Consider the following 12553-nt stretch of genomic DNA (forward strand, 5'->3'; position numbering starts at 1 on the left):
GAACAGGTGTCTCATTCTCTGAGTCCATTTGTGAATGGTCTCATCTTCTCCTTGAGCCCGTTTGTGAACGGTGCCTCATTTTCTGAGTCCATTTGTGAATGGTCTCGTGTCCTCTTTGAGCCCGTTTGTGAACGGTGCCTCATTTCTCGAGTCCATTTGTGAATGGTCTTGTCTTCTCCTTGAGCCCGTTTGTGAACGGTGCCTCATTTCTCGAATCCATTTGTGAATGGTCTTGTCTTCTCCTTGAGCCCGTTTGTGAACGGTGCCTCATTTCTCGAATCCATTTGTGAATGGTCTCGTCTTCTCCTTGAGCCCGTTTGTGAACGGTGCCTCATTTCTCGAGTCCATTTGTGAATGGTCTCGTCTTCTCCTTGAGCCTGTTTGTGAATGGTGCCTCATTTCTCGAGTCCATTTGTGAATGGTCTTGTCTTATCCTTGAGCCCGTTTGTGAATGGTGCCTCTTTTCTCGAATCCATTTGTGAATGGTATCTTCCTCCTTGAGCCCGTTTGTGAACGGTGCCTCATTTCTCGAGTCCATTTGTGAATGGTCTTGTCTTCTCCTTGAGCCCGTTTGTGAACGGTGCCTCTTTTCTCGAGTCCATTTGTGAATGGTTTTCTATCCTCCTTGAGGCCGTTTGTGAACGGTGCCTCATTATCCAAGTCCATTTGGGAATGCTTCTTATCCTCGTTGAACCCGCTTGTGAGCGGCGTCTCATCTCCTTCTAAAAACTGTTTGAGAGCGATCTTTGTCCTTTCCCTTCAGAATCCATTCGAAAATGATATCTCATTCTCTAATTGCCCGTTTGTGAACGGCGCCGCATCGAGTTTTTATTATTATTCAAGTTCTAGGGTTTCATCTAAGGTTTTGCATTATGTTAAGGTGCGTTGTATCTAGAGAGTCCTTTGTCGATTAAAACTACGCAAAATGGTTCTGTCATTTTTAACTTTGGTATTCAATGACTACGTCATCTCTACCAAAGAGGGGCATCTGTAGACACCCCATTTTGTTTTGTTTTAATCAACAAATAAATTAGTGTGTTAAATCCATGTGAGAACCCCCTCTATCATTGATTTATATGTTTTAGGTCATTAATATCTTGATCTGACTTTACGGATCATCAATCGGGACAAAATAAGCTAGGGTCACTTCATAGCCCGGACCCTGATTCCATTCCGAGACCCGATTTCCGTAAATCGTTAGATCAATGGCAGATCATGACCTAGGTCTAACCATCCAAAACCACCTAACCTCTCCTCTCATCCTAACCATTCAAACCTCACCTAACCTCACCTAACCTCTCCTCCCATCATAACCATCCAAACCTCACCTAACCTCACCTAACCTCACCTAACATCACCTAACCTCACCTAACCTTACCTAACCTCACCTAACCTCACCTAACCTCCTATCCCATTCTCCTATAAATACCCTCTCATCTCACCAAAGAAAAGGAGGAAAAAAAAGAAAAGAGGAGAGAACCCCTCTCTTAGAAAATTCAAGCCCTCTCTCTAGACCAAATCCCTCTTCTCCATAAGTTTGCATGGAATATCGTCTACAAAAAGGTATGTCTTTTGGGAATTTTATTTTCTTTTCTATATTTGTAGGATTGAGTGTTGTTTTGCGTATATTTTGGTTGATGTCATGTTTAATTTTGTACTAGTTTGGCCTTGGTCATGTTCTCACTTATGCTAAATATAATTAATGTGTTAGGGTCATTAGAACCTATTTGCAATGGGATGTTGAAATCATTGGCTTGTTAGGGAATTTAGATTTCTTTTGGGAAAACAATTCATTAAAAATTTTGAACATTTACAAGAAAGAAAACTTGAATTTTACATGAATTATCAAAACCCATTTAATTTGGCTTACAAAACCTCCATCTTTCAATTGATAACAACAGCCCCCACTCCAATTTGATAACAACAGCCCCCACTCAATCTCAAGAACCCAATATCCATACCCCACCTTGCCAAGTAGATAAAAACAACCCCTTTTTCAAACATCCCATTTGAATCTAATCTCAGGCCCATTCAAGCCATTTTTCATATTCACCGTCTTTTAATCACTAAAAAAATAAGAACTATCAAAAGAAAACATGGGGGTGCCAATATCATTCCCGTCATAGTGCTAGCTGTTAGACTTTAAACAGATTTTTCGACCTCTAAACAACATAATCGTGGGAAATGGTTAACTACAAAGTCGTAGATATTTTCGTGCCGTTTCCAACGAGTATTCGTGCTAGATCAGACAGCGAGCGGTTAAAAAGTTAAGTCCAAAATGGTTGCGGCACACCTTTAGGCATTTCCAGTTTAATGTTGCTGTCCTTTTGTTTGCAACACAAATTCGAACCTCTAAATCACAGATTTACAAACAATGGAGAACTACAAAGTTGTAGCCCTATAAAAGATCTTTCCAACGCATGTTTGTACGTTGAATTTGGCCAAGCGGTTAAAGAGTTACGACAGTTTTAGTGGGCTGCATTTGTCAGATCTTTTAATGGTCAATGGTTTGTCGAATTTGTGCAATTGTCAAAACTTGGTTGTGTTAACGTCATTTTCCAAACCAAAATCGAAAGACATTAATCTAAAGTACATCCAACCTAAAATTAACAAAATTAAAATTCACCCATTTAAAATCCACTGATAAAAATCCGTTAAAAGCCATTAACCAAAAGACCACTAAAAATTTCAAATGAAACTAAAACCTTCTAAATAAACAACTTTAAAAGCTACCAAACACACTAAATACCTTCAGATAATAAAAGCTTCAAGAAAACTCTAAAAGTTTCCACAAACCCAAAAGAATTCGAGATTCCCAAGAGCCGGTGGATTCAAAATTCCTTTAGGAACCCTTAGAGCCCAATTTAGGAACACTGGTGTCGTGTCGTGTCGTGTCCTAAGTTTTAGGGAGTCTTAGGTTTTAGGGAGTCCTAGAGTCAGGAGTCCGGCCTCATCACGGACGCTTGCTATGTATAGCAACCGTGCCATAGGTCTAGTTACACTAGTCACCCAATCTTTCCCTAGGACAAGCCTAGTAAACTAGGATGTAAGGCAAACCTGCATTAGTCTAAGGGACCATTTGCATTTAGATGAGAATCATATAGCATCTTAGATGAAATCCTAAGATAATAAAATCTTCAACTTGAATTAAATAACTTCTCCTAAAACTGTTGAAACAGTCAATCCCGTCTAGGTCGGTGTCTTAGTTGAGTTAGGCATATGTAACTTAGCTTAGGTGCACCGAACTACGTCGACTCTGATCCCAGTGAGGCTTGGGTACGTAGGCAGCTTGGATGTCTGATGGCATACCACCCGCGAGTCGGCACCACAAACAAATTGTGGTGTTTTGTATATTAATTTTCTTGTAAATGCTTAATCAAATCACTTAGGACTTTCCATGAAATTAGAATTTTAGGAGAACTTTCACTTAGATTGAATCCAGACAAATTAATAAATCAAGATACACATTTAGGATTCACATTGAAATTAGATCATAGGATGCATGTCACTTAGTTCGCACATTAACATAGAGTTGAATGAGCCATTTAAAATAAATTTAAAAGAGTTAGCTTTTGGAATCGAAGACCGATTATCGGGCAAGAATGGTGCATGTGGTGGATAACTCCCCATACCTTCCATTCTCGTAACCAGGTAGCGAGTCTAGATTTCTGGTTAATTACGGGTCCTAGATCCCACATCTAGGTGGCGACTCTGTCAGTCTCTTTCGTGTGGAATTCGGATTGCCTTAGTGATCCCAAGTTCACAGGAAAGATTAATTCAAATCAATAATAAAATGCACACGCCAATCGCGTGGATACGAGAGACCAAGAGAGAGAGCGCGGCGGCTCGCCCCACGCCCCTCTCGCGGGATCAGGGTACCACAGCTATGCGGCAGCACTGAGAGGGAAGAATGCGTCTGAGTCTCTTCCAATCGAGCTGTACGATCTGAGAGACGAAGCGCAGGTCACAGTCAACCAGCCCGCAGAGGACCTCATCTCTATTCAACTGAACATCGATGATGAACAGAGGGTTGTCCAGATCGGCTCTGCCCTGCCAGAGGCCGCGCGGCAGGATCTCGCTCAGTTCCTCAGGGCCAATGCAGATGTCTTTGCCTGGACTCCTTCAGACATGCCCGGCATTGACCCGTCGATCAGCACCCACGAGCTCGGTGTCGATCAGACCTGCAAGCCCGTGAAGCAGAAGCGTAGACACTTTGCACCGGAGAGACGGAGAGCCATCAGAGAAGAGGTGGAGAGGCTTTTGAAGGCCGATTTCATTCGTGAGATCCAGTATCCGGACTGGCTCGCGAATGTGGTAATGGTAAAAAAGTCCAACGGGAAGTGGAGGACCTGTATAGACTTCACAGACCTGAACAAGGCCTGCCCAAAAGACAGCTACCCACTTCCAAAAATAGACCAGCTCATTGACGCTACAGCAGGTCACGAGCTGCTCAGTTTCATGGATGCTTTCTCGGGATACAATCAAATCAGAATGTACGAGTCTGACATCCCAAAGACATCATTCGTTACCGACCAGGGGACGTATTGCTATCGGGTGATGCCTTTCGGACTGAAGAATGCGGGAGCCACTTACCAGCGTCTCGTCAACAAGCTGTTCAGAAATCAGATTGGCCGGAACATGGAGGTCTATGTTGATGATATGCTAGTGAAGAGTAGAAGTGCTTCTAACCACGTCTCCGACCTCGAAGAGGCCTTCCAAGTCTTGAGGGAACACAACATGAGGCTTAATCCGACCAAATGTACGTTTGGCGTCGGAGCAGGCAAGTTCCTGGGCTTCATGGTAAGCCAGAGAGGAATAGAGGCGAACCCGGAGAAGATCAAGGCGGTAATGGAGCTGACTCCTCCCAGCACTATCAGAGAAGTACAGCGGCTGACCGGGCTGGTGGCAGCTCTGGGGCGGTTTATCTCAAAATCCGCCGAGAGATGCCTCCCTTTCTTCAATGCGATCAAAGGTATAAAAACCGCGCCCTGGACTCCGGAATGTCAAGCAGCGTTCGAGGAGCTGAAGCAGTATTTGTCCTCCCCTCCCTTGTTGTCCACGCCGGAGCCAGGAGAAGAGCTGATTCTGTACCTCTCAGCGGGACCCTTGGCGGTTGCAGCAGTACTGATCAAAGAAGAATCTAATCAGCAAAAGCCGATCTACTATGTTAGTAAGGTCCTCCATGATGCAGAGACCAGATATCAGAGAGTAGAGAAGCTCGTGTGCGCCCTCATTACGGCGGCCCGGAAGCTAAGGCCGTACTTCCAGGCGCACACAATCAAGGTCCTGACAGGACAGCCTCTCAGACAGATCCTCCACCGGCCAGACACTTCGGGCCGGCTTGTCAAGTGGGCCGTGGAGCTCAGTGAGTTTGATATCAAGTTCCTACCCAGGCCGGCGATCAAAGCTCAGATCCTCGCTGACTTCATAGCCGAGTGCACAGTTCCGGACCCAGACCCCGGACTAGTAGCAGTTCCCTCTCCAGAAGCAGAGCTGACCGTGCCAGATCCTCGGGTCGTTTCCAGAGCATCACCGCCCCCCGGGCCTGAGACCGTCATCCCGCACCCAGTTTTTGATGAAGAGCCGCTCTGGGAAGTTTATGTGGACGGGTCATCGAACAAGACAGGGTGTGGTGCAGGGCTAGTTCTCACTGGACCAGAGGACTTCGTCCTGAACTATGCCTTGAGGTTCGGTTTCCGTGCGTCCAATAATGAAGCAGAATATGAAGCGCTCATCGCCGGGATGAATCTTGCTGTGCAGACCCGTGCTCAGAGGTTAAAGGCGTACTGCGATTCACAGCTCGTCGTCTGTCAGATCCAGGGAGTATATGAAGCCCGTGAAGAGCGAATGATCAAGTACCTGGGGAGGGTTCGCAGTCTGGCCGTTTATTTCAAGAGCTTTGAGGTCGTCAGAATCCCCCGAGCAGAGAATGTAAAGGCAGATGTGCTATCAAAGCTCGCAGCCTCAGGTTACACCGCCCTCAGGGAAATTCGCATGGAGTTTCTGAAGAGGTCCAGTATCGACGCCCAGTCCGTCGTGGTGATGCAGATTGACGATGAACCGTGCTGGATGGATGAGATAATCAGGTATCTGCGCAGCGGAGAGCTCCCGGGAGAGAGAAAGGAGGCCCGTAAGGTCATGCAGAGGGCAGCGAGGTTTTCACTGGATGGCGAGACTCTATACAAGAGGTCGTATACCCTCCCGTATCTGAAGTGTCTTCGCCCCAGTGATGCCTTGTTAGCCCTGCAGGAAACCCATGAAGGAATCTGCGGAGAGCACCTCGGGGGCAAGGCCCTGGCCATCAAAATCCTCCTGAGAGGTCTGTACTGGCCTACGCTGAGGAAGGACGCGCTGAGCCTTGTGAAAAAGTGTGAAAAGTGCCAGAAGTTCTCTCCAGCCGTCCACCAGCCACCCGTTCCGAATGGGCAGACAGAGGTGACGAACAGGACCCTCTTGCAGGGGATAAAGAAGAGACTGGATGGCAAGGCAGGGCGTTGGGCAGACGAATTGTATCATGTGCTCTGGGCGTATCGGACCACTCCGCGTACGGCCACAGGCGAGTCACCATTCAATCTCTCCTTCGGAACAGAAGCAGTGATCCCGGTTGACATCGGCGTCCCCTCCCCAAGGATCGTCCATTTCAGTGAGCAGCTCAACGGGGACGGACTCCGTGCCAACCTTGACTTGCTTGAGGAAGTCCGAGAGGAATCTCAAATCAGGGCGGTGTGGGACCCGATCCCGCGAGAGGGGTGGGGCGCGAGCCGCCACGCTCTCTCTCTTGGTCTCTCGTACCCACGCGATTGGCGTGTGCCTTTTAATGTTGATTTGAATTAATCTTTCCTGTGAACTTGGGATCACTAAGGCAATCCGAATTCCACACGAAAGAGACTGACAGAGTCGCCACCTAGATGTGGGATCTAGGACCCGTAATTAACCAGAAATCTAGACTCGCTACCTGGTTACGAGAATGGAAGGTATGGGGAGTTATCCGCCACATGCACCATTCCTGCCCGATAATCGGTCTTCGATTCCAAAAGCTAACTCTTTTAAATTTATTTTAAATGGCTCATTCAACTCTATGTTAATGTGCGAACTAAGTGGCATGCATCCTATGATCTAATTTCAATGTGAATCCTAGATGTGTATCTTGATTTATTAATTTGTCTGGATTCAATCTAAGTGAAAGTTCTCCTAGAATTCTAATTTCATGGAAAATCCTAAGTGATTTGATTAAGCATTTACAAGAAAATTAATATACAAAACACCACAATTTGTTTGTGGTGCCGACTCGCGGGTGGTATGCCATCAGACATCCAAGCTGCCTACGTACCCAAGCCTCACTGGGATCAGAGTCGACGTAGTTCGGTGCACCTAAGCTAAGTTACATATGCCTAACTCAACTAAGACACCGACCTAGACGGGATTGACTGTTTCAACAGTTTTAGGAGAAGTTATTTAATTCAAGTTGAAGATTTTATTATCTTAGGATTTCATCTAAGATGCTATATGATTCTCATCTAAATGCAAATGGTCCCTTAGACTAATGCAGGTTTGCCTTACATCCTAGTTTACTAGGCTTGTCCTAGGGAAAGATTGGGTGACTAGTGTAACTAGACCTATGGCACGGTTGCTATACATAGCAAGCGTCCGTGATGAGGCCGGACTCCTGACTCTAGGACTCCCTAAAACCTAAGACTCCCTAAAACTTAGGACACGACACGACACGACACCAGTGTTCCTAAATTGGGCTCTAAGGGTTCCTAAAGGAATTTTGAATCCACCGGCTCTTGGGAATCTCGAATTCTTTTGGGTTTGTGGAAACTTTTAGAGTTTTCTTGAAGCTTTTATTATCTGAAGGTATTTAGTGTGTTTGGTAGCTTTTAAAGTTGTTTATTTAGAAGGTTTTAGTTTCATTTGAAATTTTTAGTGGTCTTTTGGTTAATGGCTTTTAACGGATTTTTATCAGTGGATTTTAAATGGGTGAATTTTAGTTTTGTTAATTTTAGGTTGGATGTACTTTAGATTAATGTCTTTCGATTTTGGTTTGGAAAATGACGTTAACACAACCAAGTTTTGACAATTGCACAAATTCGACAAACCATTGACCATTAAAAGATCTGACAAATGCAGCCCACTAAAACTGTCGTAACTCTTTAACCGCTTGGCCAAATTCAACGTACAAACATGCGTTGGAAAGATCTTTTATAGGGCTACAACTTTGTAGTTCTCCATTGTTTGTAAATCTGTGATTTAGAGGTTCGAATTTGTGTTGCAAACAAAAGGACAGCAACATTAAACTGGAAATGCCTAAAGGTGTGCCGTAACCATTTTGGACTTAACTTTTTAACCGCTCGCTGTCTGATCTAGCACGAATACTCGTTGGAAACGGCACGAAAATATCTACGACTTTGTAGTTAACCATTTCCCACGATTCTGTTGTTTAGAGGTCGAAAAATCTGTTTAAAGTCTAACAGCTAGCACTATGACGGGAATGATATTGGCACCCCCATGTTTTCTTTTGATAGTTCTTATTTTTTTAGTGATTAAAAGACGGTGAATATGAAAAATGGCTTGAATGGGCCTGAGATTAGATTCAAATGGGATGTTTGAAAAAGGGGTTGTTTTTATCTACTTGGCAAGGTGGGGTATGGATATTGGGTTCTTGAGATTGAGTGGGGGCTGTTGTTATCAAATTGGAGTGGGGGCTGTTGTTATCAATTGAAAGATGGAGGTTTTGTAAGCCAAATTAAATGGGTTTTGATAATTCATGTAAAATTCAAGTTTTCTTTCTTGTAAATGTTCAAAATTTTTAATGAATTGTTTTCCCAAAAGAAATCTAAATTCCCTAACAAGCCAATGATTTCAACATCCCATTGCAAATAGGTTCTAATGACCCTGACACATTAATTATATTTAGCATAAGTGAGAACATGACCAAGGCCAAACTAGTACAAAATTAAACATGACATCAACCAAAATATACGCAAAACAACACTCAATCCTACAAATATAGAAAAGAAAATAAAATTCCAAAAGACATACCTTTTTGTAGACGATATTCCATGCAAACTTATGGAGAAGAGGGATTTGGTCTAGAGAGAGGGCTTGAATTTTCTAAGAGAGGGGTTCTCTCCTCTTTTCTTTTTTTTCCTTCTTTTCTTTGGTGAGATGAGAGGGTATTTATAGGAGAATGGGATAGGAGGTTAGGTGAGGTTAGGTGAGGTTAGGTAAGGTTAGGTGAGGTTAGGTGATGTTAGGTGAGGTTAGGTGAGGTTAGGTGAGGTTTGGATGGTTATGATGGGAGGAGAGGTTAGGTGAGGTTAGGTGAGGTTTGAATGGTTAGGATGAGAGGAGAGGTTAGGTGGTTTTGGATGGTTAGACCCAGGTCATGATCTGCCATTGATCTAACGATTTACGGAAATCGGGTCTCGGAATGGAATCAGGGTCCGGGCTATGAAGTGACCCTAGCTTATTTTGTCCCGATTGATGATCCGTAAAGTCAGATCAAGATATTAATGACCTAAAACATATAAATCAATGATAGAGGGGGTTCTCACATGGATTTAACACACTAATTTATTTGTTGATTAAAACAAAACAAAATGGGGTGTCTACAGATGCCCCTCTTTGGTAGAGATGACGTAGTCATTGAATACCAAAGTTAAAAATGACAGAACCATTTTGCGTAGTTTTAATCGACAAAGGACTCTCTAGACACAACGCACCTTAACATAATGCAAAACCTTAGATGAAACCCTAGAACTTGAATAATAATAAAAACTCGATGCGGCGCCGTTCACAAACGGGCAATTAGAGAATGAGATATCATTTTCGAATGGATTCTGAAGGGAAAGGACAAAGATCGCTCTCAAACAGTTTTTAGAAGGAGATGAGACGCCGCTCACAAGCGGGTTCAACGAGGATAAGAAGCATTCCCAAATGGACTTGGATAATGAGGCACCGTTCACAAACGGCCTCAAGGAGGATAGAAAACCATTCACAAATGGACTCGAGAAAAGAGGCACCGTTCACAAACGGGCTCAAGGAGAAGACAAGACCATTCACAAATGGACTCGAGAAATGAGGCACCGTTCACAAACGGGCTCAAGGAGGAAGATACCATTCACAAATGGATTCGAGAAAAGAGGCACCGTTCACAAACGGGCTCAAGGAGAAGACAAGACCATTCACAAATGGACTCGAGAAATGAGGCACCATTCACAAACAGGCTCAATGAGAAGACGAGACCATTCACAAATGGATTCGAGAAATGAGGCACCGTTCACAAACGGGCTCAAGGAGAAGACAAGACCATTCACAAATGGATTCGAGAAATGAGGCACCGTTCACAAACGGGCTCAAGGAGAAGACAAGACCATTCACAAATGGACTCGAGAAATGAGGCACCGTTCACAAACGGGCTCAAAGAGGACACGAGACCATTCACAAATGGACTCAGAAAATGAGGCACCGTTCACAAACGGGCTCAAGGAGAAGATGAGACCATTCACAAATGGACTCAGAGAATGAGACACCTGTTCACAAACGGGTTCGAAGAGAAGACGAGACCATTCACAAATGGACTCGAGAAATGAGGCACCGTTCACAAACGGGCTCGAAGAATTTAGGGATTTTTTTATGAACTTGAATTTGACGTAGGAATGGATTTTTATTTTTATTTTTTAATTAAGGATTTGGATTTGATAAATTTTTTTATTTTTGGAAAATGAGGTACCGTCCGCAAACGGGCTCAAGGAGAAGATGAGACCATTCACAAATGGCCTCGAGAAAAGAGGCACCGTTCACAAACGGGCTCAAAGAGGACATGAGACCATTCACAAATGGACTCAGAGAATGAGAAACCTGTTCACAAACGGGTTCAAGGAGAAGACGAGACCATCCCCAAATGGCCTCGAGAAAAGAGGCACCGTTCACAAACGGGCTCAAAGAGGGCATGAGATTTTTCATGAACTTGAATTTGACGTAAGATTGGATTTGTTTGAATCGGGGATTGGTTTTGATGAATTTTTTATTTTTGGGAAATGAGGTACCGTCCGCAAACGGGCTCAAGGAGAAGACGAGACCATTCACAAACGGCCTCGAGAAATGAGGCACCTTTCACAGAAGGGCTCAAAGAGGACATGAGATTTTTCATGAACTTGAATTTGACGTAAGATTGGATTTGTTTGAATCGGGGATTGGATTTGATGAATTTTTATTTTTGGGAAATGAGGTACCGTCCGCAAACGGGCTCAAGGAGAAGACGAGACCATTCACAAATGGGCTCGAGAAATGAGGCACCGTTCACAAACGGGCTCGACGACACAAGATAGCTTTGATTGATGAATTCAACAATGAAAAATTTAGAGATTTTTATGAATTTGAATTTGACGTAGGATTGGATTTTTTGAATTGGGGATTGGATTTGATGAATTTTTGATTTTTTGAGAAATGAGGCACCGTCCACAAACGGGCTCAAGGAGGACATGAGACCATTCATAAATGAACTCAGAAAATGAGGCACCGTTCACAAATGGGCTCAAGGAGAAGACGAAACCATTCACAAATGGACTCGAGAGATGAGGCACCGTTCACAAACGGGCTCAAGGAGAAGACGAGGCCATTTGCAAATGGGCTCGAGAAAAGAGGTACCGTTCACAAACGGGCTCGAAGAATTTAGAGATTTTCCATGAACTTGAATTTGACGTAAGATTGGATTTGATGAATTTTTTATTTTTTTGAACTCAATGAAATCGGGGATATTATGGATCGTGCCCGACAAAGATGTTGGAAACTAGGACTTTGACGAATGATGAAACGGCAAACCTTTGGAACGAAGAACCATTACTAGCAAGAATGGATTAGGAACATTTTTATGAAACTTCAACAAGATTTTTCTCAAAGAGACTGCTGGTCTTGTCTTCTGGGGATTTTGATAACTGAAACCTTGAACAAGACATTTGAGATTGGTAATTTAGAACAACGACTCTCTTGGATATTAACATGGAAAAGCGGGATCTGCTTCTTGACAGGTGTTTAGATAAACATTTCTTGACCAGGATAACTAACCGGAAGGGAATTATGAATTTGAATGGTTCATCTTTCTGAGAAATTGGCTCAACCACCATTGCATCTGAGGTTCTTCCAAGCTTAAGGTGCCTTCCTGGGGTATGATCTTTTTACGGAAGCTGGGCTTTCTGATGTTTCTACTTCTGAATTTTTCTGAGCTGATCTTCTTTGAAATGAAGTTGTTTGACTAAATTTTCGAGCTCTTTCAGGTATAATTGCAGGGAGCTGCCTAGGCCTGGCCTCCTTCACCAAGACAGTTACATCATTTGGACATAGGAACGACAATTGACTCTTTCTAAAGAGAAAACTTAGATGAAAGGCACTACTCAAAGGATTGAGCAGCCCTGAAGGAGTGAACTTAGAATAATAAAGATTGACTGACTATACTGACAAACATAGTGATGCTTCTGACTTAGTTAATGTTTTGTTTGGTAAGTCTATCCTTTCAAGGAATAGTTTTTCAATTGGTAAACACCGGACTTCT

Source organism: Tasmannia lanceolata, unplaced genomic scaffold (assembly GCF_043159265.1).
Source record: "Tasmannia lanceolata isolate RefF3 unplaced genomic scaffold, GAP_Taslan_0.1 ptg000015l, whole genome shotgun sequence".
Classification (NCBI taxonomy): Eukaryota; Viridiplantae; Streptophyta; class Magnoliopsida; order Canellales; family Winteraceae; genus Tasmannia; species Tasmannia lanceolata.